The sequence below is a fragment of the Pelodiscus sinensis genome, chromosome 5 (assembly GCF_049634645.1).
Source record: "Pelodiscus sinensis isolate JC-2024 chromosome 5, ASM4963464v1, whole genome shotgun sequence".
Taxonomy (NCBI): domain Eukaryota; kingdom Metazoa; phylum Chordata; order Testudines; family Trionychidae; genus Pelodiscus; species Pelodiscus sinensis.
Window position 1 is genome coordinate 867156 of NC_134715.1, and position 23355 is coordinate 890510.

The following is a 23355-nucleotide window of genomic DNA, read 5'->3' on the forward strand; positions in this document are numbered from 1 at the left end:
ATGCTCGTGTAGTTCAGGTGCAGAGAAACACGAAAGGAATCGAGTAACAACTTGTTGTGAATTATTCACTCATCTCTACGTCGTTCACTTACTTTGTGTCCACATAGCCTTCCAGTCAATGTCCTGTTATTTATAGTTGGGACGCCTCATGCTGCTGAGAGTGTGTCCATGAGCCAGGGAAATCACACCCCTAGTTGTGGGGTAAAAGTAAGGCTGAGTGTGGTTGGGGGATACAGATACTTGTGGCTCAACCCCGCTTTCTCCTACACACAGTAACCCTGCCGGGGGCTGGGGCGGAAAAGAATCAAAAGCCAGTATTCCGTCAGGACGCTTTAACAAGCTGAGCGACCACCGTGCTCTCACTCCAGCCACGAGCTTAGCCTCATTTGCTTTCACAACACATGTGGTTGCATTCCTCCCCTCTTATGCAGCCTTTGATTGAATGCCCCTTTCAGACTTAGCCTTCTTCCACTTCACCAAGACTTATCTGCAGAAATTCACCTTTTCCAGGGCCTCATCGGGTGTTCACATTAATTGCTGCTGGCTAATTAACACCCAACTTCAGTTCTTTCAACACTGTAGCCAGAAACATTTGTTAAAGCAATCCCATGCTAACTGAGACACAGCCTCGGCTGTACTTTCAAGTGTCTGAGCAACACACTTTTGAGTGAGGGAGAGGGGAAGGCACATGCTGCCTTACGGGAAGCAGCGTGGCTTAGTGAAGAAGGGAATGGATGGCCGGGATTCGGTGCCTGACTGCCACAGACCCGCTGCGTAACCCAGGGCAAGTAACTAGGCTTCTGTTTCTTCCCTCGCCCTTTGGTTGTCTTGTCTAGTTCGATTGTGAGCTCTGTGAGCAGCGACTATCTTAGTCTGGATACTGTATCCAATAAAGCGGAGCCCTGGTCTCTAGAAGCGATCAGAATCCAGCTTGTCAAAATAAAAGTATCCACCACTCCCCAGTGTAGCACTGCTGCGGGCATCTCCTCAGGACTCAGAGAGGATCAATCCCTCAGAGAGAGACTCTAACTGGAAGGAACAAAGGATGGGCTTGTGTCTGAGGAGCATGAGTCCTACTCACCATACTGAGACTTGATTTCTAAAGCCCTAAGGGCTTTTTAAATAATATATCACCAAGGAACTAGTCTGGGAGGAAACTGAAAATTCTCTCGCCAGATCTCCCCATGTGCATTGCCTCTATAGGTGGACTGAAGCCACGAAAAATGTGACAGTAGCCATTCATGTTGTAGTGAATCTGTGCCCATTGCTCATAACCCTTCTTCCCATTCTAGACATGCCCTAAGGGGCACATTTTGCTCAAGAAGACAAATATAGGAAAGCATGAGCGTGAGAGTCAGGCCAGAATGGAGAAATAATGGAGCAGAAAAAAAAGTTAAACTTGTTTTTGAAAAAAAAGTGAATGGGAAGGAAATGTTTGTAGTGTCAGAGGAATCAATTTCATATGAAGGCATTCGGGTGGCAGGGAATTAAAAGGCAGGCTACCGATGGGAAGCTGGCTTCATACTTGACTACGGAGCAGCTCTCGCTGCTGTTCCATGTTATAAAACCTGGGACATGTCCATGAACCTTCAAAAGGCTGAATGAAGAGCAATCATTGCTCGACCCCACCTCTAGTCCTTGCTCACCTTGTCCTGGCTCCCAGGCTGCGGCCCTGAGAAAGGAACAGTGAGCCAGACCCTGCCCTTGCGTCTGCTGTCATGTGTTCTGTGTTGGGTTTCCAATCCTGGGGCTGTTCCTGCAGCGAGCCAGACACACTGTCTTTCGATACATGGGGGGGGGGGGGGGGGGGATCTGCAAGGGGAAAGAGCAGCTGTTTTCCAGGGGTCTGAACAAGCCCATCTCTTAAAAAAAAAAAAAAGACTTTTCTCTCCACTGCAAGAGCAGGAGAAAGACAAGGCTCTAAGCCCTGCATGCCGATTAGCAAAGAAAACATTTTCCATAGCGGCTCACGCAGGTGGCAGCTTTGATTTTACAGTTCAGAGGATCCTCTTCTAATTACAAAAGTATAAAACTATCTGTAAAAGACTCAGTAATTTCATCCCTGGGGGAAACTGACAGTTCACACGCGGAGCAGCAAGATTTAAATCCCTTCTCGTGGTGAACGTATTGTTCTCTGCTGTCCCTATTTACTTTTCAGCTGTCAAGTTATTTTAGTGCTGATTATTAGCCCCCACTATCGAATTAAACACGAGCCAGACTCAGGACTGCAGACACACTGGGTTGGATTGGGGTGGGAAATAAGCATGGTTTGGATGAACGGTCTCACCTGATGGATGGAGGAACCCCAGGGGACTGCCCTGGAGAGAGGGAAGAAGGCGCGTCAGCTGCCTCTCTCCCAGGGAGTGGCCAGTGGTGCCCACTATTCCCGCATTCCCAGGCTGTACCTCAGAGTGGGAGCCATGTAAAGCCTCGTTCGGCTCCGTTCCAGCCAGCCCCACCCTGGGGAACAGGAATCCAGCCAGAGAGATGCCGCAGGTCTCACCGATTGCCTGTTTGGGGCCAAGAAGGAATTTTGTCTCCCATGGGCCAACGGACCAGGGAGTTCTCTGCCTTCCTCACAGCACTTTCAAGCCCTGGCAGGTTAGGCTGGAACATGCCAGCCTCCTCCCTGAGGTACGCGGGTTGAGTTGTTCGTTCAGCCCAACTTGCGGCTGGTTCCCAGTGTGCTTAGAAGGAGAAAATGAACCAGCCCCGGAGGCAAGAGAGCTGGGATTTGGGGCTGGGCCTTGGGCCCATGGAAAGTGGTCAGACCTTGTGGCCACAAATCCATGCCTTTCTGTGCCTTCTGTCCTCCCGGGGGGTAGGACCCCACGCAAGCGTGGTTCTGGTAGGCAGGCAGGGGAGAACCTACCATGGGATCTGGGATCTGGGGAGAAGCCCTGTAATCAGTTAAGTGCCTGCTGCAGAGAGCATGGTGATGTGCAGGCAGCATCCCTCGCCCAGATTTCCATTTAATACAAGTTGCAGCTGCTGTTTAAAATCCGTCTCGGCGTGTTCTCGTTTAGCCGGTGTGTCTGCACCGAGGGCCGTCTCTCACCTCTACCATTAGCAGCAGGCAGGCTGGGCTCTCGGCAAGATTCCTCAAGCGGGTGGAGCGGCTGGGGTTACTGATGGAGAGGGCTGCGTGGGGCTGGTAGCCGCATGCCCCAGGGAGACGTGCCAAGCTGGGCCCTTTTCTGCAGTTCCATTCAAAGGGCGTTGGGGGGAGGGGGCTGGCCACATTTTCTCATGCTAAATCCCAGTCCACTTACAGGCTGTATTGTCCACAGCACCAAGGGGCAATGCTCAAAGGAAGAACAATCCCTCGGAGCAACTCAGGAGCAAATGGACCAATAGATGCCCCCTAACGGCAGACTTCACTCTCCGCACGGAGAAGCTGAGCTCCCCCCAAGGTCTCTTCTCTCCCTCATTTCCTGCCTGCAGGGAATTTTGCCACCTGCCTAAGCTTTCCCAGCGTTTGCCCACGGTCCCTTTTGTAACGGACGGGTGTGCTCACCTCTCGTGACCCCCGTTGGCCAAGGGCAGGTGCCTGCACACCCACTCACATAGCCTCCGGAGAGGGAGCCCTGGGTCTCCGTGCCTCTGCCCTCTGGGAATTCCTGGCTACAGCTCTCCCAGCTGGGCCGCTGGGTTTCAGTCCCCACTCCAGGGTGTGTCAGTGTCCAAGCCGCTTACCCCTGTATCCACAGTGGCTAATGGGGGACCCAGACCTGCTCGCTACTCCAGGTCCCAGCCCGGGGACCCTGTAGATAGCAGCCATCTGCGGTGTCCCTTTAACTACCCTGCACAGCTTCTATAAATTCCTTGGCCACTTCCCTGCAGCCCCCTGCCACCTTCACCCTTATCTCATGGTCCTGTCTTAATGGTGTCCCAGTGACCAGCTCTGGGCTCCTCCTCACTTTCCCCAGCTTCTGGCAGCCCTGCCCTGGGTTCTGTAGCTCTGCCGGTCACCCACACTTCTCCAGCTCCAGGAAGGAACAGAGATCTCCCTGCCTCTGCAGCTCCTCTTATAGTAAGGCAGCTGGGTGCTGATTGGCTGTGTCTTACACAGCCACTCTAGGCAACTCGAAGGACCCTCTCCACTGCCTTTTATTGGGGGCAGAATGTGGCAGGGCCATGAAGCCTCCAGCAGGGGATCTGGTATAGTCCATCACACTAATGCTTTAGCTAGGACTGTGTGGATAAAGTATGCAAGTGTAATGGTTTTCCTTTAGGGCTAGGTGCAGATTTCCTGTCAAAGCTTTTTTTTTTTTTTTTTTTCCTGACAGAAAATTAGGGTTTTGACAACAGTTGCTTTCTGCACACATTCCTTATTTTCCTCAGAAAAGATTTGTCATTGAAAAATTGAAAAGTGACTACCCCTCCTCCCCGCCATTTTGAAGCCTTCGGCAGGTCTGAGCACAGTTATTTTCTGGTTTTGGCTGTTTCCAATGGAAAATTTTTAGGTTTCATTTTTGGACAAAACTTGACCTCTTCTTCTGAAGCTATCCATGGAAATTAAAATATTTCCATTTCATCAAAAACATCTATGAAAAGAAGAACATTTTCTTACTAGCTGCACTCCCAGTACGTATCCGCGTGAATCATGTCTCACCAGTCTGGGAGTGGATGGTTCTATAAAGAAGCACTTTTTGGACCAGCTTTGCTTCATCTCCTACTACTTTAGCACTGAAAGAAATAGATGAACCCTGCAAGTCCTGAGGTCCAGCGTTGCTGCTTTTAATAGTCACTCAGAAAAGCAAATTTAGAAGCCATTTGACAAAAGCCTTCAATTAGTTTCAGTTTAAGTCTCTTTCTAGGTGCGGTTTAGTATAGCTGTATCATTTTATGAATTACCCAGGCGTCATAAGGACTGACTGGCAGATAAGACTGGTATCGGGGTTCTGCTGCAGTACTAAGAAATGTATGTAATTATGTTACTTCTTCCCCTATGATGGAGTTTGGTTTGGGCTTGGACTAGTGACCATGCTGTCTGTTTGGTAATGATGAGAGCTGGTATTTCCTAATCATGTGGTCGTGTAGTTTCAGAGAAAGTGGGACTGAAGCCATGTCCCTAGTGAGCCATACACAGATGGCTCAATTCCCTGTCATATCCTCTTACCACATCTAGTTCCTAATGGGAAAAAGTCACATACTCCTCTCAGTAGCCCCTAGCTGTTTGCAGAGAAGTATTACAAATTCCTCCAAGGCCTGGATATTGAGGGGACTTCAAGCTCTGTCATTTTTAGAAGTCTTGATTGATTATATGGAGCAGGAAGGGGTTTTTTTTGAACTAGTGAGCCAAGGGGCATAAGTTATGTTAACTAATGATATTCCCCTGTTCTTCTGTACCATTGGCTTTCATCTGAGGATCTCAACACACTTTATATACCCTAATTAACCTCAGGGGGAATGTAGGGGTTTATGAGACTGAATTATTACCTCTATGCCATAGACAACCTGAGGGTCAGAAAAGTTCAGGCCAATGTTTTCAGAGAAGGGTGCCTAAAGGAGGTCTGATTTTCCTGGGGGCTGAGTACCCCTATTTCAGTAGGACAGTGCTCAGCATCTCTGGGATCCATCACAATGTCATGTTAGTGTTGACTACTCTCACAATTTGATCATGAGCATTGTGATATTTGATGTTCTCTGAGTCCCAGTCTCTGCAGTCAGGTGATGCTATGGGGGCTCAGCTTTCATGTTCAATTAAGCTTCTGGGCCTTGTGGTTTCAGGGAAAAGCTTGAAAATGTGAAATGAGCGCAAACTAAAAGGGTAGAGACCAGAAGCCAGGCAAAAAACCCGAACATTTATTAAACATTTCATAGCTTGAAAGCCCTGCTCATGAGTTTTTAAAATGCCTGATGTCTGCTTTTGGAATGCCTGTTTTGTGTGACATGCAGGGAGCTAAAAGAGTCTGGTAAAGGTCTTGAAATCTCCTCAATATCAAGAGCTAGACGTATTTTATCTAAACAAGCCCTAGCTGTTTACCCATGAGTATGAATTTCCCCATTAGGAACTAGATGTGGTATGTACAAGGATATGACAGGGAATTGAGCCATCTGTGTATGGATCACTGGGGAAAAGTCTTCAGTCAAACTCTCTCTGAAAAGACATCAGCAAGAAGAGACCTGTTATGTTCTTTCCCATCAAACCCAGGCTAAATAAGAGCGGTGGTTCTGTATTGAGAAAGTCAGTGCCTGAACCAGTGTCTGAATCGTGGTTTTCTGACACGCCGGTGTAGCTCACATGCTACAGCCAACCACCTTTAAATATCTGTGGGTCCGAGTGTTGCCACCTTGAAAATAGGGATAAGATTTACCCTCACCTGGGAGGGCTAGAAAGTTTAGCTGGTCAGGAAATAGTGTATTTTCCCCACCCCCTGGCATCTGTTAAATCTTTTGTTGTCACAAGTTTGCATTCAAGCTGTTGCTGGCTTTGGTTGCCATCTCGCACTTTAATTTTCAATTAACACAGAACTATAGTCAAACGACAGCGTCCCTATCATTTGAGCTCTGCTCCCAGAATGCTGCAGGCTTCTGAACAACAGGGAGGAAAGGACCTTTTACTAGTCTCTTATATCGGGAGACTAGGAGCGCACAAAGAACGAAGACACTGCCGGCAAACACAGTTCCACGTACATGGATTGTGTTCGTGTCGTAAGATACAAAGTGCACTCAGCTACCTGCACAGCCTGAGAGAGCCCCTGCTGCTGCTGCTGGATTCATCCTCACGTGCCCAAAGGTGCTATGGAGTCTGGTGGTTCTCTCAGCGATTGATCGTCCACAGAGGAGCTGTTCGGGCCAGGCCTAGCACCTTAGCAGAGCATCCCACCCCTCTTTTTCCTTCTCTGTATTGGAGCACCTCATTCCTTTTGTGGTGCTCCACTTCCCAGAGGTTGCTCTGAGCTTCCTTGGTCCATCAACTTATGACCAGAACCGGTGACGATACAGTCATAGACTCATCGGGTGGAAAAGGTAAAAAAAAATAGTTCTCTCATGCCATCAAGCCCAACTGACTTTGCGTTACAACAGGAACACACACGGAAAAAGAACCCTGGTTCTTTAATAACATGTACAATAAAAGTGGATATAGTTTAAAGTAAAATATATATATATATATATATATATATATAAAAGCAGCTGATGGAGTCATTTTCCCATGCTCCACTGGTTTATCAATTTATGAGATATGAAACCAGTCATATAAAATACTAATGTAATGGCATTTTTGATGACACAGGGTAGTGAAAGCAATAGAGCAGTAGCATGTAATTTTATTTAGAGTTAACTTTAAGTCAGTAGGTTTTACTCTACAATTAGTTATTACAATTTATTAATCCTTTGTTAAGACAGCAATGAGCTTGGGGGTATAAAAGACTTAAGAAGTAAAAGATGGATTGTGCCCTAAAGATCTAAGAGAGAGATGCAGAGATGAAGCTAATTCCCTTTTTGGTCTCCAGCCTCACTAAAAAATTAATTAACAGGACTAGACAAAGAGGCAGGATGTGTGATGGTTTGGCCAGACTGAATGAACGTGATCACATAGCTATAAACAAAACGTTACGGTGTTTGCAATGGAAGAGTTACTTCCCACAACTCCAAACCCGCCTTGCTTTCAGGCTGCCAAGACGGGCACTTGGGGCTCAGGGCAACCCTGAATCTCAGAGCAGCAGGGGAGTTCCAGGAGCCAAGTCAGGAGGCAAAGTCCAGATCAAGCCAAGGCCAAAGTCAGGCTCAGTTAGAGCGATGGTAGCTGCAGAAATTCCACCATTGCCTAGGCATTTACAGAAGTGCCCTGAGGGTTTATATAGGGTGGGGAGCCAATCAGGAGCCATGAGGCTGCTGTCTGTCAGACTGCCAGAGGTGGGACTTCCTATGGCTATGTCTCCAGTGGAGCACAGGTAGCAGAGCACAAGCCGCTCCCGGATGGGAGCATGGAGCCGCCAGCTGCCCAGTAGCTCTGTAGGCCTGGGTCCTAGACCTGTGGGCACATGTGCTGCTGGCCTGTGTTCGTTTGGCAAGGCTCCCACGTTCCCCATTGTGGGCCATACCCCTCCCAGTTCACGAGGCACTTGAGTCCCCATCACATGGGTATCATGGTCATTTGTGTCCTGGGAGCCGCCTGGGCAGGGGTGGTGGCCATGCCGTGTGGTCAGGGTTGGGTTTAAGGGTACATGATACACAGCATGCATGTGGAAGGGTTGGGGTCACCGGGATTCATGGGCTGGGTGTGGGGCTGGGAGGCAGGAAGGGAAACACTTTGTACCCAGCGGGGTACGGTGGGTCTTCTAGGCACTGGCAGTCACTGCACTGCTTGCAGTCCTCCTGGGCCTGGCTCACATGGCCTGAAGCTTTTTACGGACCTTATGGATCTGCAGCACCTAGGCCGTGGCTGTGGGACTAGTAGAGTGTGGCAAGGGCTCCTCTTTCCCTGGCCAGTTTCTGCACTTCTCTCCTTGGCAGGAAGGGCCTTGGGTAAGCCACCACCATCTGCCGTGTCTGGCAGCCATTCCCCTTCGCAGGGGGCGGGCTTATAGCCATTCCCCCAGTGTCGCCGTCTGGAGCTCCTCCTCCCCACTGGTGTTCCTGTCCGCCTGTCTCCTCCCTCCACCCAACAGGGGGGACTTTGGACCAGTTAGGGTCAACTGGTTCCACTCCAGGCCTGCCCAAAGCCTTTCAAAGTGGCCCTGTCTCAGCTGATCCTACTCTGCCTAGGACAGCCCCTTGCCAGCTGCTCCTGCCGGATCCACGGTACCCCACTTTCCCTTAATTCACAGGGGAGCTGGCTTTCTACCCTCCTCGGGCTGCCTTTCCCCACTCGCTGGCAGCCCTTCGGCCTGACTTTGCCACAGCAGAAAATAGATACTGCTGCTGTGCCACTTTCTCTTATTAGTCTGAGGGGCATCGCAGCGCACTTCACGCACCGCGCTAGTGCGTTTTCTGGCCTCATGGGGAGTGGCTCTGCCAGGCCGACACCCCTTCCCGTCACGGCGCTCCATCGCTCTGTCTGTCTTGCTGTAGCGGGACTCAGCCGCTCCAGCTCCATGGCTTGGCCCTCTGGCCAGATCACCCTCATGCTGCCATATGACAGTCTCTGAGGACTCGAGCAGTCAAGGTCTGCACAGCCCCGACCCTTACGGCTCTGTCCCTGGTCTACTTGCTAGCTTGCTGTCTCCCACACCGCAAGGGACTGCAGCCTCTGCCCCTCTGCTCTCAGCTTCTGGGCTTTCTACAGCCACCCCCCAGCTGAGCTTCATCGTCAGTTAGTCCTCCATGTTCCCTCCCGCGCCATGTGCAGCCTGAGTTGGCCCACCTAACCCCCCTAACTCCCCCAGGCTGGTGTGGGGTGATGCAAGGGGGCAAGGCAGGGTTAGTGCCGGGCCATTTCTTTGAGAATGGGAGGCTCAGAGGATGTGGTAGAGCCATCCCCTTGGGAACACCATTTCCCTCCCACGCCCAGCCGCGGCATGGGAGAGAGAACACCGAGGTAAAGTCATGAGGCTCTAGGAAAGCGAAGTAAATCGGAAGTAAGAGGAAAGGAATTCTCCACATCTTGAGTATGCTGGAGAGGTGGCCGCGCATAGCAATGGAGTAACCGCAGCTATTGCAGGTGCTCACTTCAAACCAGCGCCCACCACTTCAGAGGTGTCTGTGAGCTCGCCCACCTCCCAGCCTGGAAAGCCAGGCGGCCCCGGAGGGCTATGGTATCCCTCTGGCTCCCCGCAACTCCAGCCTCATTCTCTGGGTCGGTTGGAGATGTGAGGGAAGGGTTGTGCTGCTTCCTATGCCCTTGAGCCAGCTCACCCAGCCTTAAAATGAATATCTGATGGATTCTTCCGGCGGCTGTGTAAAGAATCCCAGGCTGAAATGAGGAAACGCAGCCACATGGCTGCCTGGGGAGGTTGACACGCAGGAACGAGACGTAACTCCGGCTGAGAGCTGGGCTCCCAGCGTTGTGTCACCAGGAATGTGATGAAGATGGGCCCAGTGTTCCCTGTAAGCGGAGACTCAGGCAGCCCCCCAGGAGAAATTCAAATGCTGCCCCGCTGATTAGCAGAGCGCCCGCAGCCTCCCACAGCTGGCAGTGTGTTTCCATTGGTAGTGCACATCTGCACATGCCCTGGTGCATAGAACAGGTTTTTTCCCGCACATGGATGGAAAAAATTAGAGGGAAAATTGAGCGGATGTTTGCCGCCACACGGGGCAAAATATCCACTGCCTGCTCTTTCCCAGCACCCCCCGCCCCCGTCTGGAAGGCTGGCACACCGGTCTGTCCACACATACATGCATAACGTAGTGCACTTCCTTGCCGTGCAGACAGATTCTCCCCAGGAATCGGGCCAGGAATCCCCTGCCCACAAGAGCTCTGCGTGTGTCTCCAGGGTAGGAAACATAGGAAAGTGTGTGTTTCCTCCCCCTTCAAAAGGTTTCGCTGCCCTTTAAAGAACAAGAGGGAATGAAATAAGTGGCTGAATGATTAATAGTTCAGCCCGGTAGCCAATTAATGGATGAGTAATTGACTAATAATTGCACATCTCGCCATCGGTGCCCTTAAATTAAATCCTGCCACCCCAATCTATCAGGTTTGTTTACCAGACACCTCGTCAATCGGGCTGTTACCCAGAAGAGCGTCTGGCAGCAGAATAAGGGATGTGGCAGGCTTTGCTCGTTGGACACATTAGCAGTGCTGGTGCATAATCAATCCCACGAAGAGACCAGCGTTCTCAGTGCCTGTATTTGACATGGAACGTCAAGTCGGATTCGTGTCTCGGGTGCTTCCATTCTGCATGGCCGGCGCATACAGCACGGCTGTGATCATGGACGCCGAAGGCACGAGGAGGCCTCTGGGTCTAGTGTGCCCGGGAGAGGGAGGGATGTCTCCTGCAGTCCCCAGCTACAGTCTCGATGGTCTTTCTTCTGCTCCCCCCGGCTCAGCAAAGCCTGTGGCTGAGAGGGGCTCCAGGCAGGGGGCCGAGGAGCATTACCCAAAGCAGTATCGGCTTGATGGCAGCTTCCCAGGAGATGCTAGGTGATGCCAGACACGCCCTTCCAAACCTGCCGAGCCCCACACATATCACAGGGAGGGCTTCCCGCAGGCTCAGGGAGGCAGGGTTGCATCCTGGGAGCTGAGGCCGCCTTTTTACAGGAGATTTAGCCATTTCTTCCACTTCCTTGCCTCCCTCTGGCCTGCACATGGCCAGGGATGGCAGCACGGCCCAAGGGACCAGGTACTGGATTGAGGCTCAGGAGATCTGACTGCCTGACCCCCTGCGTGACCTCATGTAAATCACTTCACCTCTCTTTCCCTCCACCCGTTACCTTGTCTAAGCTCTTCAGGGCGCAGTTCCTGTGTCCACACTGCCTTATCTCAGCTGAGCCCTCCGGATGACTTTGTCCTATACATGATAAGAGGCCTGGGTTTTACTGTCCATAGAGAGGGTTGGACAATGCCTTAGGACATGGAAAATTTAGATGCAAACAAAGCCAAAAATTCATCAGAATGTTCCATGTTAAAGTTTGACTTTGTGGCAAAAATAAATAAATAAAAAATAAATCTCAGCAGACAGTCTTATAGTTTGGAAATGCATCCTGGGAATTGTAGTTTGGATTCTGCATGCTCTCCTGTAGGCAGGAGTCCCTCATGAGATTACACTTCTGGAGGTATAGGGTGAGAGCCCCTATCCATGTTGCATTATAAGAGAGCTAGTCTGCATGGGGAGCCCAGCCTGCAAATGAGGAAACGAAGAAACTGAACTACAGCTCCCAGAAGGCACTCCAAGAGCATTTCAGAATGAAATATACTTCATTTTCAGATGTTTGCTTTTATGATGAAAACAGATTTCTTTTTGGTTGCAGAAAACAGGGCCTTTTATGAAAAACATTCATGTAGTTGAAAACTCATTTCCATTTGGAAAGTGTTGGTGGAGCTATTTTAACCCACTCCAATTATGAAATGCATCGCTATGCACCCAGAATTTTGGATGAAAATATTTTATATTAAAAATGTCACATAAATCTTGATTTATTTTGTGCAAAACATTTCTTTCCATTAAAAAAGAAAAATCATTACTAATGATTGGTACTTATAATAAACATATTGATTTGCATATGGTGGAAGGGAAAATATACTGTAACAAACTCTATTGCTTGTATAAGCTTCCAAAGACTGGTTATTAAATCAGGAATTATGAAAAATACCTTTTCTGTGTCCTTGAAGCCCGAGGTTTAAGGGAAGGTATAATCCAAACCTTTTTTTTTTAAAGGTACTCGCATTTTAAAAAATGTGAAGATTAAAGATTCAGCTCCATGCAAAGAGATTTCAGCCAGTGTTCATGACCTGACTGCGAACGGAAGGTAAGAAATACTCAGTGTGCCTTTTCTGCAGGCTAGTTCTACCTACCCATTACTGCTGTACTCTGTGGCATGTCTGGAAGGGCATCTCTATGCTAGGAGATTACTTCAAAATAACTCAACTAGGGGGGGACCCTCAAAATGAGTCCGAGGCAGGCTGCGCTATTGTGGGCGCACTATCTCAACTTCACTCCCCAGTGCTCCCTGGGGCTCTGTTACTTCGAATTACTCCGGGGAGTTGTTATTTAGAAATAGCAGCAGTGAAGCGTCCACACGACTTCTATTTCGCAAAAACTATTGCAAAATAAGCAGTATTCCCCGAGGAAAGCAGGCGTGCCAATTTCAAAATAACCAGCCCGTTATTTCAAAATAACAGGCTTGGTAGTGTGGATGTGCTGCTCATTATTTTGAAATAAGGGGGGTTATTTTGAAAATTACTCCCTATTGTAGACTGGGGCTAACTCAAGCCTATGTATTCCAGGCTTTGATTTCTTACACAGAGGACTGCTCAGAATTATTTAAAATATAAAATGACCTTGCTATTTCAGCAAACCTGGACTTGGTCATGTTCTTTCTGGTGTTTCTCTCTGTCTCTCTCTCACACACGTAGCCATGTCGCTAAAATGGAGCCTTATGCAATGTGATGTGCCTCAGTGTACCTAGCCAGCCTTGCTTTCCAGTGCTGTTGGCAAAGATGCATCAAGCAGGTTGTTTGTTTGTTTGTTATTAATGTTAAGGCAGGAACAGACCAGAAGGGCCTATTTGTTACTATTGTCACCCTTTTAAGGGTAGGATTGCTTTCTTCTGTAAGAGTGGAAGAGTGTTTTTGCGTTATGGAATACGTAATAGTAATAGTCTGGCCTGGACGGGATGGGCCAATATATTCAACACCCAAAAGCTAAGTGTCAGGCACTTGCAGCCCACTCTCTTACCCTCATTGAGCAGGGACGCTTTAATTGACATGTTTTTCGCCCTTTCTTTTTCTGCCTCCTCTCCTCCCTTTTCGACCTCTGTGCCCCTTGCTCCATATCTGTCATCTGAAGAAGTGTGTTGTGCCCAGGAAAGCTCATCAGACTATTATATATTTTTGTTAGTCTCTGGGGTGCTAGAGGACCACTGTTGTTTGTTCAGTTTCTGTAATAGTAATAGTTAGTTTACCCTTGGAACCCTTTGCACTGGGTCTGTTTTTGCAAACGCCGCGATGTAACCCTTGCCTGTGCGAAGCAACTCCGGAATTTTTGTTTGTGTGAGGGAAGAGTGTGAGTGTTGCATGAGAGATTCGTCTGAAGGCCAGCCCAGCCCAGGTTTTCCAGCGCAGAGGGATTGTTTGGCTCATAAGACAGAAATCCGGCTGGAGCTGTTTGATCATTTTAGGGGCTGTAGGAAGTGTTCGTCACGCCAGCCTGCTCACGGGAAGAGGCAGGGGCCGCAGAACTATGGGCCTTGAGGAGAATGGTTGCTGCAGATGTGGAAACGGTGCTGGGAAATGTCTAATTCCCCGTGAGGCAGTGGCCTCGCATGTCCTGCCAGCAGAAGCTGATGCCTGGGGCTAGCAGTTGTGCAGCAATAACACACACACACACACACACACACAGGCTTGCTAGCAGGGCCATTCCTACGGGGGTGCAGGACCTGGGACAGCCCCTTCCCCCGTCTTAGCTTTCATCCCGTTCCTTCTCTTCCTGCTACTGCTCTGCTTCCTGACACTGCTGAGTGTGTGTGCGGGCGGGCGAGCGTTTCCACCCCTTTTCTCATCCTCCCTTCCCCAGTGACGTGGCTGGGAGCCGGGGGAGCCGAGCAGGCTGGGGCTGGGTAGCTGTGTGAGTGCAGGGATGGGCCCGATCCCTGCTGATGGTGCCAGGCCCTCCCGCAAACCCCCTGGCCCCCGTGCTTCCCCGCGGCGCAGGCCTTCGAAGCACGGAGACGTGGCTGGTTGCCCCGAGCCATCCTGAGGGTGGGGCAGCTCTGCTTGTTAGCAAGTAGGGGTCAGGAGGTGACTGGAACATTTCTGCCTTGTTTCTGGACGTCTCTTCCCTACACTCCCCCCTGGAGCTACTCCTGCCCTGGAGGGTCATGCAAAGTGGATCAGCTCAGTCCCCAGGTACCGCAGGCAGGGGCACCATAGCCCAAGGCTGCGGGGACATGCCACGCAGGACTCTCCAGAGCACCACAGCTGACCTGCTCTTTGGCCAGGGTTGGGAAACTCCAGAGCGCTTCCCTCCCACGCTGGTGCGGGCGGCGCTAGGAGGAAAGTTGCTGCCTACGGTGATCTGGGCATGATGATGGGTTGTCAAACCCCAGGCAGGCTTGGGCTGTCTCTGAACCTGTCTTCCGAGAGCCAGCCCCCTTTCAGGAGTTACAGGCTGAGCCCTCGCCTTACAAGGGGGCAAGGAGGTCTTCACAGTCCAGCGCAGTCGCTGGCTCCCAGGGGCCACAGCCCTGACAAAGAAGACATGAAGGGACGTGCAGAACATTGGGACAGGTGACTAGTGCAGGATGCTGTCTTCAGATCAGAGGTGATTAGTGGCAGTTGTAAGAGACTTGAAGTCAACCTGTGGAACTCCTTGCCAAAGGATGTTGTGAAGGCCAGGACTTTAACAAGGTTCAAAAAAGAGCTAGATAAATTCATGGAGGCGTGGTCAGGCAGCTCTTCACTCTGCCCCATTTGCAGGCACTGCCCCTAGAGCTCCCATTGGCCATGGTTCCCAGCCAATTGGAGCTGCAGCGCTGGTGCTGGGGGCGGAGCCAGCATGCAGAGCCCCCAGGATAGAGGGTAGTTAGAGGGTGGGGATGCCTCTGCTTCTGAGAGTCGAGCACAGGTAAGGCAGGCAGTGTCACTGCATCAAAATCTGGGCCTAGGTAACTGCAGCACCTCAATAGCTTAGCAGCTCTGCAGCAGTAGATTCATTTTTAATGATCCACTTGAATTTCCCACCCACGAACCAAAGCAGCCACCAGCAGCTAGATCTTGGATGACATGATGTCAGCCTGACAGGTTTCTCCCTTGCAAATCCCCACCAACAGAGTCCCTTTGGCGCCAGTGGCCCAGGCCCTGGTTAAAGCGCTTCTGTGACCCCAGATGCCTCCTGATTCTGAGCGAAGGACACTCAGAAACACTTTTCATTGCTCTTGGTGACGTGCCCGTGCCAGTGACTATCCACCAGAAATCCACCCGCCTCGCCAAAAAGGTGAGCACAGTTGCTCAGCACAGTTACGCCTCCAGCTCCTGGGGGAATGGCAGCACCTATGGCCAGTGATCGGAGAACTTTAAGCAAAGATTTCAGCTGTGTCTCCCCGCCATTAGTGGAGCTGAAACTGCAGCCTGTGGAAAGTCGCTGGGTCGCTATCAGGTGCAGGGCAGGTATCATCAGAAGTCTATTTACAAAGCAGCAGCAGGCAAAAAGACAACACGGATGGAATTTTGCCCGAGTTTGAGACACAGTTAACAGCACAGAGTGAATAAAAGTGGTGCCTTTTGTTGTGTGACATCCAGTAGCAGCAAGGGAGATAATTTGACGCCTGTTTGAAAGCTCTTCAACCTCTGCGCTCAGGGATACAGTTTTGGTGAAATTACAGCAGCAATGATTCCGGAGCACGTAACACTTGCAGTCAACAATTTTGTTTTGTAAATAAAATACAGGAAAGACATAATCTACTAAAGGCACGTCTACGTTACATGTATCTGTCAGCGGCAGGTAGTGTGCATAAATACCCCGAACATAGCTATAAACTGCAGGGTAGATCCTGAGGCCTTGTCGATACCATCATGGGGTGTTGACTTAAATTATGTATCTTAGCTATGTGACTCCTGTAGCTGAAGCCGACACACTTAGGCCTGCTTACTGCAGGATCTTCACTGTGGTAAGTCGACAGCTGATGCTCTCCCGTCAACTCCGCTTGCTCTTCTCATTTTGGTAGATACCACAGTCGATGGGAGAGCACTCAGAAATCGATTTAGCCTGTCTATACTAGGCATGAAAAATCGACCCCCGCTGGATCGATCGCTGTCTGTCGATCCAGTGGGTAGTGAAGACATGCCCCGAGACACAGTGTAGGTGAGTAAAGACAGACTGGAGGGGTGTGGGCCAGGTACCTGAGTACATGTCCTACAAGCCCAGTGCTTGGCCAAGCCGTGCCTCCCCTTCCCATGCGACCATTGTGAGCTGTGGAATGCCCTGCTCCCTCCCTGCTTCTGGAGCCTTTCCTCTCTGCAGGAAAACACGCAGCCTGTGAGAATGCTGGCAACAGAAAGGGGCCGCAGGGAAGTAGCCTGCCATGGGGCCCTGGAAGAAGGGAGGTGTGTGAGGCCACAGGGCTCAGTCATTTGAGCTGGGACACTGAGAGGGAGAACCAGAAACTGTAGGAAGGCATCTAAAGATGCAGCAAAAGGGTCTGAAGGAATGCAGGCAAGTCTAGGTTCCCTGGACTGGACCCCAGACTACTGGAGGGGCGGGGTTCCCCTACTGCCCCTGGGGGAGTCGCACCGTCAGGGTACTGCCCGCGACTGTCTAGGGCTGTTCATGCAAAAGGACTTTGGTATCCCTGGAAGGGGGAATGGCAGTGTGACCTGGCTGGAGGGCTGAGTCGCAAAGATGAGACCTCAGCTCCTGGCGTGAGAGGGGCCATGGACAGTGAAAGAGATGGGGCGTGGCAGAGAGTGGCCACAGACAGCAAAGTGGGCCTGGCAGAGGCAATCCCCAGCACCTGTCTGGAGGCAAACCGAGCACCCGTCACAGACACCAGAGGGAAAACCAAGGCCGTCTTGGCATATTTGGGATAAATGGTCAGTTTATGTTTTACCCTCATAATGCAGCTGTGGGGAAGGGAAGTGAACATCTTCCCCGCTTTCACCAGTAGGGAAACGAAGTGACAAAGTGACTTGCCCAAGATCAGACAGCAAATCAGTGGCAGAGCTGAGTTATAACACAGGACACCATGCCGCTCAACCTAGGCAGCGGACCTGCATGTGATGGGGCATGTGTTGCGAAGAAGGTTTTGCAGCCCGAGGACAGAGCAATGACAAAGCAATGACTTGCATAAAACGAGGCAGCTAACCTGGCTCCATGTACTGCAAGTGCTATTTAGAAGGAGAAAGAAGGCCCACTAGGAAAGGTTTGCACGGGAGGGGTCGGTACCACTCATCGAGCTGTGTAGCTGGCGCTCGGACATCAGCCAGCCATTCCACCAGGCCAGTTGGAAAGAACCAAACTTCCTTCTCACCAGGGGCAAATAACTTTGTTGCCTTCATTGCAGCTTGTTGAACATGGGTCCTGGGATGTGTGCCTTGTATCCTGTATGGCTTGAAATGACTTTTCAGAGCAAGCTGGGGCTTTTGAAGACAAGAGAGGGAAAAGCAAGTTGCGTTACCTGAGAAGTCTCGTTGCTGCCTGCTAGTGCATGCAACTACTCTGCTGTGTTGGTTTGGTTGCCCCATCTGTTACATAGAACATTGCACTGTGGCATGGCTTGTGCAAAACAATATTATGCATTCATTAGCACATGCTGTATCAGTGAGAATAAACCCCACACCCTGCCCTTGTCTTTCAAAATTGTCACTGAATTACATCAACACTGTTTGTGTGGGTAATTTATCATCTCACATGGCTGTGTTTTCTTCCTCAATTCCTCTTTGCAGGGTAATCTGAGACACACAGCTTCTAAAGTGTACACTAGAACCTCTTGATTTATTACAGCAGGGTTATCACGACATTCAGTTGCTCTGGATTTAATACCATTCGTTGTCCTATCAAAAACAATTATAGCAGTGTAAGCAAGTTTCTGGATTCTGCAAAGATGGGGGATGTTGGCAATTAAGCTTGTCTTCGTCTCCCTTTGCAGCTACAGTTCTACTGGTGTGCGTTGAATAAAGGAGGGGAGCTCATTTTATTTTGTCCTCAGATACCCACATACTATTAATTTTTTAGGTTTCCTCCATGTGGCAACAGCCTCTAAGCTCTCTGAAACTCAGGCCATTTATCAAAGGGAGAAAAGCTAAAAGTGCAATGCAATTTCACTCCCTTTTCAAGGTGCAACTCTCAGAGCAAAGTGCAAGTTGCAGAGATAAAATATTTCTCAGTCTATTACATCACAAATATAACTCAGCCCCATTAAGTTGGAAATTTCTCACTCTGCTTCAGTTTAAGGCAGAAATCCTAGATCAAACCTGCAAGCCCCAGAAGTAAAATATGGCTCAGTTGACTGCAATTTAAAACTCGCCAGGTAAGGTGCGAAGTTCAAAGTGCCTGTAGCACCAGCACAAAAGGCAAAGACTGCAATTTGAAAATGAGCAGTGGGGACAAAAATCAGGACTAACGAGTCCAGACAATTAAAGAAAAGCTTTGACTGGATGGCGTCACCGTGTGATGACTCCTGCAGGCAGCATCTCGGTTCTAGAGAGATGTCCTCCCTTGATCACGGGACATCAGCTGTGACTCTATTCATAGGTCCTCCACTCCCCTTGGTTCTCAGGTCACGCCAGGGCCTGTCCCGGTACGGCAGGAGCGCTAAGAAGCCTCGCTAGGTTTCCTTGCAGGTATGGGCCGATGACTCCGACCTCGCGACAGGGAGTTGGACGAGGTGACTGGGCAGGCCCTTCAGACCCTCTGGCTCCGATCGAGGGTCACAAGCAGAGCAGCTCTGTGCTGGAGCCTTTGAAGGGGCAGATTCTGCAGAGCTGCTGGAGGCCTGTGCCAGGGCCAATGAGGAGCGTAGTCCTGGAGCACTGCAGTACCCTTTAGGGTGGGGAATTCAGGGCCGTTGCCCCGCCTCCTTTCCCACCCCTGTCGGTGGCTTGCGCCCCGCGTAGTGCCAGAAGGGAGTAGCTCATTGCTGCCATTGTGCTTGGCCCACGAGCAGGGGATACAAGGAACCAGCCGAGGGTCCTTCCTTCTGGCCTCTGTCCCTGGCTGATGTGCAGAGACTTCAGCCGTCTCAGTCGCACAGTGAAGCACCACGCCCGGGGTCACCGTGAGGAGGAACAGCTGCCCAGCGTTCGGCTCCATCCACGGGGAGGGGCCCTTCGTGTTCCCGGGGAACAGACGAGCTGACCAGTTTCGAATGGGAAGTGACGGGTGCGTGGAAACAAGGCCAGGATGTCTTCTCTTTCCGGAGCTCCCTTCACAAACACCCCGTTTTATTACCCTGCCACTCGCCCAGCCAGGCCCCGATTCGGCGTAGGCACTGGCATGCTCTCAGTCACCCGGCTTCTGCGTGGCTCCCCCCGGCTGGAACTTGGGGGCTCAACCCTGAGCCGCTGTCACAGCCCCATGGCCACCCCACAGCCTGGGCAACACTGTTGTCAGACTCCAGGCCTTGCACCAGAGGCAGGGAATTCTTGTGTGCGAGATGACGGGATTGGACTCTTCACTGGGGGCACCAGTGCTAGCCTGCCACAGTTGTTCAGTTTCTTCTGCTGCCTTTGTGTACGCGAGAGGCCATGCAGACGGGAAGGAAACAGGTTTGCACAGTCCAGTCACGCAGTAGGGACATCCCAGGAGGGGAACTCCGTGTTACACGTGCGTTTGTCAAATCCAATAAAACCCCTCCACGGCCTTCTGGACTGTGGGGGGGCTGCCTGTGCCTTTGCTACTCAAAGGCAGTCACTGTGGACCCTTGAATTCCAGAGCACAGTAGCACCCAACCTTTTCTGGTCATGCGTGGCTGCGGGCAAGCCGAGTCACTCCGAAAACCTGGCCTAGAGTTTTCACTATGCGTCACCCTTTCAGGTCCTCTTTGGATCCCTGAATCAGGGCCCATCCTCACAACCTGGTCCAAACCCAATGAAATCAAAGAGGCTTTCTGCTGGCATCATTTTCTTTGGGTCAGGCCCTCAATGACCCCCTAAGATACCGCCGAACTCTGCCGGTGTGGTGACCCCCAGCTCTCCGGGGAGAAGGAACCATTTCACATCCCACGTAGTGGAAAGGGCAGGCTCAGAAAACGCAACACAAGGCCAGATTTTCAAAAGTGCTGGGCTCCCCTTCAGGACCTAAGCAAATGTGAAACCCAGCTGATTCCTACCTTGTGTGTGAACGTGAAACTTTGCTTCGCTTTTGGTGTTTTATAACAAAGTCTTTCACAGCTCTAATCAATACGGAGAGGGAACGGATACCAGGCCAAAACACAGTGCTCTCTGGCTTGCATACTGTCCAGCACCACCAAACATTGGGAGATACAATAGGTTTCATTATGCCTTTGCCTCCCTGCTTTTTTTAAAAAATGTTGAAATATTGTGTGTATTCAGACTGAATTAGGGAATGAGTCATGGGCCTGAATAGCTTTTTAATGGCAGCGTGTAAATCTTCCGCCTAGACATGCTATGCGTCAGCTTCGGAGAGTGAATTGGTCTTGGATAACAGTGTACAATGTGCTTTTAAAATGAATCACCACAACAGGCGATTTCCAGGGTTTTATTTTTAATATATGGTGGCCATGGGTAAAATACACAGAGGCAAAATAATACATGGGCTGCTTTTGTTACCCAAAGTTGTGTTCTCATGTCATCACAAAAGAAGCTGTGTTTTTAGGGCACGTAGGTAGGGAGCGTTGGAATTCTTTTGTGTCATTTTATTTTTGAAAGTAAACCATCTTCATCTCAAGTTTCTTTCAAATTATAACACAAATTGTTATGGCCTTGACACTCGTGCTCCACACATACGTTCTTTAAAGTCACATTGAAGTTTGTCTGTATAGAATTTTAGTCACGTTCAATGGCCTAACTTTGGTTAAAGAAAACAGTGGCGTGCATCCAGTGGTTTGGGAACCCTTTTCCTTTTAAAATTCCCTGCAACTAACTCACTACAGGGTCATTGTGGTTGCAGTTTTAAGAATAAAAGGAATAAAGGCATATCACACCGTGTTAGCTGGCATCCCGAAGGCATTTGCCAACAGTAAGTGTGCACTTCAGAGCATTGTTCAAATGCATTACAGGAGACACATCATTTTTCTCGTCCCTATTCAAAGAGAGTGCAGGGATCCGTGTACAGAAATTCAGCAATAATGGCTTTAGTAACAGAGACCAGTATGGTGGGTCATTTAAAAAGAAGCGGGGAGTGGATATTAAAAGAAATCCTCAGCTTGCCCAAGTAGCCATAAATCAGATAGAGACATTTTTTAAAAAGTGTGACTGATTAACGGAGAAAAGTACCAGTGTGTGTTTAAATCTAGTATGCATGAATTTGTAAAAAATAAAGCTGTGTTGTAAAGATGGGCAACATTTTTCAGATACAACTTTCACTGAAGAATGCAGATGCATGTTGACTGAAACGTTTCATACATTTGTGTTGTTTTATTTTCAGCCAAATAAGTTGTAATTAATTCAATTCTGAAATTGGAAGAGTTTCATGTCAACGTTTTTCAACCAAAACTTAGATTTTTGTTTTGAGCTTTATGTCAGTTTTGAGGGTTTTTTTAATGTAAAATAAATCCTAGAAAACAAAGCTTTTTTTTGGTTCAGGACCCAATTCAAAACCAACCAACCAACCCGACTCAAACCCATATTTCTTTATTGCCTTTCCATCCATGGGGAGAGATGCTATTCTTTAGGATGTCCTCTCAAAGAAGTGTGGAAATCCCATTCAAGGAATCTATCTGAATTGCAATTACTTTTGTTGCTCTGATTTAAGTGGGGTGAAAATATAATAATCATAAGGAGAAAAACAGCGAGGGAACATCTACACTGTGGTGCTATTTCGGGATGCTTCCGGTATCCCACAATAGTTCTTCTGAGTCTTTTAAACAAGCCTGTTATTTCAAAACAGCTTTTGAAATAAAGGGCTCGCTATTCCAACATCTCTGTAAACCTCCTTCCACGAGGATTAAGGGCTGTTTCAAAATAGCACTCTATTTCTAAATTTCAAAATAAGCTATTTCAAAATACACTCTAAGTAAGCTACGCAATTTGCATAGCTCAAATTGCATAGCTTATTTCGAACTACAGGTGTAGGGTAGACGTACCCTGAGTGTGCTTTTTAATAGGAGTAAATTAATAGATTGCAATACATTGCAATGAATTCTAACTAGACATTTCCTAATAAAACATAATTAATAATTTAACTTTCACTAATTATTCCATGAAATTCTTTATAGAGAACAAAAAAGCCAGTTTGTCTCAAAGAGATAGTTGGTATTTAATCCATCAGAAAATCTATGCAAATCATCACAACTCCTCTCCCACCCAGACTGTCGATACGGAGTAAAATGTTCCCAGGGGCCTCAGGGCCAGATTTTTAAAGATATCTTGGTATCTTAAATAATTTAAAAATCTGCCTCTAAATGACCTAGGAGCCTAAGTGACTTAGACACTTTTAAAAACGTTGCTCAGGAAATGCAGGAGTTAAAGTAAGAGGAGATGGGGGGAAGCAAAACACCTCCCCCTGTGCAGAAGGCAGAATGTGGCGGGGTTTCCCTGCCATTGCCCTGGATCAAAGATGCAGCTCCCCCTACAGTTTTATTCTGGAGTTTCCAGAGCCCCTGTGGGAGTGATGCATCCCACAGCCTTGGACATTCAATGGGAACAAGGTGCTTAACTCCCTTCGGGTCTCAGCCTTGGTTGTGGGAAAAGACGCCTGGCAGGGAGTGACACAGCAGTATGCGTGGGATTTGCTCCAGCAGTCGGCACAAGTCCAGCTTTGTTCCTCCATCAGTAGCCCGGCCCTGACACTCACAAGGAAGGCCAAAAGCCCTCAAGCCAGCCAGCCAGCCAGCCAGCCAGCCAATCAAGAACCAACCCGGAAAATGCCCCAGCACAGCATGCGAGTGAGACAGTGTCCAGCCCAGCTTTGCAGCAAGCATCTTGTGCTAGAAGCCCCAGGCTTCCTGCCTAATCTTCCATTCATCATTGCCTGAGCTCCACTCCCTCTGGCTTGTGCATTATTAATAGTCACACTGACACGTAATGATCTATTCCCTTTCCGAATCCAGGCACAGCCATTGTCTCAGCGACTTCCTGCCGTAACAAATGCCACAGCCCTGCTCGGTCTGGCTTGACATGGACTGCTGTGCATT

General features: G+C 49.5%; 1 long non-coding RNA gene across 1 annotated transcript in view; it reads left to right on the forward strand.

The window, feature by feature from the left end:
* LOC142829389 (uncharacterized) overlaps positions 1-23355 on the forward strand; it is a 320291-nt gene that overhangs the window by 124393 nt on the left and 172543 nt on the right. The window contains exon 4 of the long non-coding RNA XR_012903778.1: positions 12264-12354. This is a non-coding gene — a long non-coding RNA (uncharacterized LOC142829389). The remainder of the gene's footprint in view (positions 1-12263; positions 12355-23355) is intronic.